The following is a 6,057-nucleotide window of genomic DNA, read 5'->3' on the forward strand; positions in this document are numbered from 1 at the left end:
ATTGCAGTGAAAATGAAGTTATGCACAGAATGCAATAGAAGTGAAGAAGGAAGGGAAACAAAGGGATTTTATATTTAACTTCTGAAAACAAAGAGAAACTTTTCAGAAATGCCACAGCACTAGTTCATTGTTCAATGTAGCTCATGCAAATGCTTGCCTGTATTACTAAAATGCTATGCAAAAATACAGAAAAGGAGTCACAAATTAAACACAAGAGTTGTAGGAACATAAGGGAATCAGGTTTGATCTACCTGGTATGAATGTTCCAGTTCTTTTGCTTGGAACCTGCTCTTCAAATTCCAAATACAATTTCTAAAAATTTGTCACATCATCATATACTTCACTTTTCCTTGAAATAGTTAAAGCTACCACAAGGTAACAATACTTTTTTTTTAGTTTCCGTTCACCTTTTTCAGAGATAACAGCAGCAACTCATTGTCCTTGAGAAGAGTTCAGGACTGATTCCTAAACAAGCTTTCAAGAAAAGATATAAAGCAAGAACAATATATAAATATAACTATACTAAAGCAAGAACATAACTATTACCTATACTCCACTCAAACCCAGCTTGTATTTCCCTGGGTGATAAAAGCCATATTATTTGAAGTATACCATATGCCATAGATGTATAAGGTATCAAGCATCATCTCTTAAATGCCCCCTTTAGTAGGGCCTGTTGTGATGGGACAAAGGGTAACGGTTTTAAAATAGAAGGAAGCAGATTCAGACTGGACATAAGGAAAAAATTTTTTGCAATGAGGATGGTGAAACACTGGAACAGGTTGCCCAGAGAGGTGGTTGATGCCTCATCCCTGGCAACATTCAAGGCCAGGTTGGATGGGGCTCTGTCAACCTGACCTGGTTGGAGATGTCCCTGCTCCTTGAAGGGGGGTTGGACTAAACGAGTAAAGGTCCCTTCCAACCCAAACTATTCTATTCTATTCTATTCTATTCTATTCTATTCTATTCTATTCTATTCTATTCTATTCCTAAAGAAAAGTAAAACATTGGGAAATGTACATTACAAGAAAGGTTTTGGAATTACTTACCTGGGGAAAAAAAAAAAACCTCTCAGAGAAAGGTAAAATAGTAAAATATCACTTCTTTCCCAAGAAAATCAACAAGAATGATGAATTTGCTCTGATTAAAGAAAAGTGTTACTCCACAAAGATTTTTTTTCTTTCAAACTACCATTATAAAGGAACTAGCTAGGTTTTCAAGCCTCTTCTGTTTTGTTTTTTTTTTTCCCCTCAAAGAAAAGAACTGCTAGGTTTTTCTTTCTTTAATGAGGACAGTTTAAAACAACGTCGCAAAACATTCATACTGTTGCCAGTAGTAGTATTTGAAAGAGGTAAGTATAATAATCGTCATTACTAAAAATAAAAGATGCAGTGGTCTAGTGAAAAACTTCAGAAAGAGTTTGAGTGAAGGACTGAATGAGGGGAAAGAGAAAAGAGAAAGAAAAAAAGAAAACAGTAAAACATGTTTATATTTTGAATAGAAATATCTATGGTAACCAATAATACTTGTTCCGGACTACTAGCCATTTTTACTATGAGCTTTTTAACACAAAATCTACTTCAAGGCATACCACTAAAAGATTAAAGGACCAGGTAGAAAAAGGGCATGGTGCATTCATAAACTAGATGAAACATTAAGCACATTGGGAAAATGTAAATTGTGGTTAGAGAGAATATGATTATATCTTATTTTGCAGATTTATATTTGTTTGTGCATGTTTTCAGGCAAGAACTCAAAAAAGACTAGACTTTTCCTTCTTCATCTTATTCAGTCAACCATGTGGCATATGCTGCTCTGGTGAAATATTTACACTAAACAAACGGTAACTACAAAGCACACAGTGATGGATAGCACTGTCTTCCTGTGGAAATGCATAAAAAAAAAATCAGGAAATTCTAAACACACTTCCACACATCCTACTGAATCGTAGAATAGCTGGATTAATTTGGAGTTGCAGTAATACCAGAGCAGTCACTAATTTTACACAGAAAATAAATAAATAAATCCTACAAAAACTTGACACTCTCCCAGCTCCTGAAATAATGTATTATTTAAAACAAATCATGGTGTGTCAAACTGCATCGCATTATGATGTGATGTGGATGTAAAGCAGAATAAATCCTAGACTTTGGGAAATAAATTTATGATGTGCTGTGTAGCTTCATGTCATGAAATGAACTCATAACATTATTTTAGGCTATGTTACTGGAAGCAGCTTTATTTCCCTCCAGTATATTTTAAACTCTCAGCTGAGCAAAACACATTCAGGAAAGGACCCTGATCCAGATCCTACTGAATTCGTCAGATACTGCATCATGACTTTTAGTCTAAGAGGAAGATGAACACAGAACATATTACCAAGATAAGTTGTATCTACAGTACCCAACTGAGATAGATGCTGCAAAAGAAAGCAGCAGAAGACAGTCCTGGCACCTATGGGCTAAAAAAATATTTTACAGTCCAAGACCAATACAGAATAGAACTGGAATAAAGGAGTAAAATTACTTGCCTAAGGTTGTACAACAAATAAATGTTAGCAGGAGAAATAAAACCATTCAGTCTACAGCTTTTTCTGGATCATGATGCAGCCTTACATGCGTTCTTCCTAGTGACACTTCAAATATCACCTAGTTCAGTCAGTGAGTCTGAAAGCAGCAGATAGTACAGGTGAGCGGTACTTTAACATTACAGTGTAGAATGCACCCTGCACAGAGGTTCAATAACTGCAGAAAAGTTTTGTCTATATAAAGCTGTTCCAAGAAAACAATGGCACTCAAGGCTCTCACCACATGCCCCATCACTCAACGTATAAGATGCACTATTTGCCAAAAGCATGTCATTTCAGATAACTTTGTGCTTTTTTTATACCCCTGCAGACACTAGAATCACATGAGAAGGAAGGGATATTATGATTGTAATATAAGAACAGAGAGAGAGAGTACACAGGCTTCTCCTTGTTAATGTTTCCTTCTTAGCTATAATACAGATTTCTCATTGATCTGACCTTGGAAAATTTGTTACAATAGCAGGTTTCTGCTTGACTGAAAAATCTCTGTCTATGGAAATTACTCTCCAGTCAACATTTAATGTTTCCTTCACAACCTGGTAGTAATTTCAGTTTGTCTCTGACAACTGCATGAGGCATTTTACCATTTTACATCTGAGGTAAAATCAGAAATATTTTTGTTTTCCCTGTCCTTATCTTCCAACGGTTTTTTTTTTCTTTACCTAGACTTAACAGAATTTACCTAGCCTTGGCAGAATTTTAAGTTTCTCAGGTTTTGACTAACTTGACAACAAATCCATCACATTGACTACAGCTCACCAACTTCATGGTGCTGAATTAGAATCAGTCCTGAATATGATAGACAAAATACTTAAAGTATAAAGGAAAATCTCCTGGCACATTCTGCAGCACTACACCTGCTTCCTGGCCTACTGACTGGTAACTGGCCTAGTATTTGCCCATACTAGGATAGTGTCAGAAAACCTTCGCAGCCCTGTACAATGTATCCCCACTTGAACTCCATTCTGAGTGATAGCCCCAGACAGATCAGTTAGCCAGCACTCACATTACAATATAAACATCACTTACAACCCTTTATTTTCTCTAACAATTATTTGGGTCTTTGATAAATTTCAAGGATGATAATTCAACATAGCTTTGTCCAAGTATGTACTTTCTTATGATATGTATGGTAGACATTAATGTTTAAAAATCTCCCATAAGGACACAGTTTTCAAATGAATGCCTTTTTCTAATCTGCTATTATACTAAAACTGTTAGCTCTTTGGAGAAGGAATTGTCTTTTTAGTCATATAGGAATACTTTGGCTAGAATATCTGGGCCCTGCCCAGACAAAAGGGTCATTCAAACTAGTATTGTGTCTCTGGTAGTGACCAATACAGGATCCTCAGGGGAGAGCTGAGGGCAGGTTAGACCAAGCACACAGTCATACTTCCCCAAAATACTATCCTGAATACAGATGCATTTCCTATTTTTGTACACTGAGACTGTCAACAAAGAATATCTCTTGAAAATTCTCAGAATACATCTAATTACAACTCAGAAAATATTATTCCAAATAATGGACATTAGAAAACTACCGTGAGCTGACAAAGCTGTATCTCCAATTTAAGTTCTGCCACTATAAATTCAGTGAGATGGAATCATGGGTTTATCCTATTGTATGTTAAGCTATAGCATATATTGCACATATATGTGCACATGGTATATTTTAAATGTCATTACTAGCTAGGTGGTAAATTTACAAAAACGATTTTACAGCCCTCTTGTATCACAATATACACACGGCCATGTACGTACCCTCTTATTTGTAGTCATATTCAGTGGTCTGACATTTGAATTTAAATATGCATTCATATTTTAAAATAGCTTGATTTTATAATAGCATGAAATCCATGAAAACACAAAGGATGAGTGCACTCTCATGCTTTAATTAACACTAGGTTAACGTGCGAAGTAGTGAAATGTCAATTTCCACTGACTACATGAGGGATAAGCCAGACCCTCAGGCCAGAAATATGTGCTGTCCAGTAGACTATAAATAAATAAATAAATAGGTCAGTTGTGTCATTCTGGAGGGATCTAAGTACACGTCAATAGTGGCATGTTTACTGGCTGTTAGTACGTGAGCAATTGGGAAAGCATAAGCTCATAGGCAAGTAGGAACGGACCGTGGAGTACATGTTAGCAGAAATGTTTAGCACAAGACAAGACTAGTAAAAAAGAGCTTTTCTCTTATCCACCATATATATCAGAAATACAATGTGTTGCCACAAAATCTGTCGTCTAAGGCTATCAATAAATAAAATAATAAATGGTTTCTAAGATGCAGCTCCTAGCACACTTACAACATAGTTTACCAGTACAATAACAATAATCCTGTAAAAAATCTAATTGCTACCAGTACTGAGAATATGACAGTGTACACTGCTGGTGGCATGCAATGAGGACTGCTGATGAAGCCCATTCCCTTCAGTGAGCTGTAAAATAAAGCCCTCTGTCTGATTCACTGTCTCATGTGAATAAACTTGACAGCATAATTGTAGAATCTATTTTAGCCTCTGTTTGGTCAATTAAAAAAAAAAAAGAAAGTAAACATGAAATTTAAGTTAGTTACATGCAGGGCTGTCAAGCAGTCTATTACAATGCAAAACCGGTGTTTTGACTTACCTTTGGAAACAATGCAGCAACAGATCTTCTTTTTAAGTCTTCAACATATTGCATTTTTTAAGCTAAAATAAAAACAACAGAAAAGCATGTTAGTTGTTCAGGAATTCTCAGCAAGCACTGTGAAAAGCAGGTAACAATATCAGTCATTTTTCCTGTGCTGTCTTCCACAAAAATAAAAGACATTTAACATAGTTGCTCACTGTAAGAGATACAAGCCATAATTGCTAGTGAGCCTATTACAGAGGAAGAAAAGACTGCACACCCAAGAGGCATAGGATATCTTCTAAAAATGATAGATGAAGATGTGACCATATAATCTGTTTTTAAAAGGGACAGATAATTGTTGCCTTCTTCAGAAGGGTTAAGAGTTTCTGATTAGTTTTTGGGTCATGTATCACACTTGGAGTGCCTAAGCTTAACGACACACTTCACTGAACTCCATCTAGCAAGCTTCATGCTTATGAAGGTGTTCCTCTTGATTGCTTTTCATCTGGGCTGCAGAGTGATTTGGTTGGAGGCTGACATTGATTAAGTGCAAGAGAATCATGTTTTACTGTGACAGCTGCTAGGCCTCTGTCAACAAATCAATGGGGCTTTTTCCCTCTTTTTTTCCCATGCTTTTTTCTTTTCTTTTCTTTTCTTTCCTTTTCTTTTTTTTTTTTTCTGGTCTTCTTAGCTTTTCTGTTAGCATCCTGCTGTTACTGGAGATGACAAGCATCTTTATAGCTGTCTTGTGATTGAACATGTTCTGATTTGCCAATCACATAAAATGTTTATCTGAAGGGAATGAGGGTCTCCGTCCCAGGATTCTCCACGATATAGAGGACAGACAGGAGGAA

Source organism: Chlamydotis macqueenii, chromosome Z (assembly GCF_036417535.1).
Source record: "Chlamydotis macqueenii isolate bChlMac1 chromosome Z, bChlMac1.mat, whole genome shotgun sequence".
NCBI classification, from domain to species: domain Eukaryota; kingdom Metazoa; phylum Chordata; class Aves; order Otidiformes; family Otididae; genus Chlamydotis; species Chlamydotis macqueenii.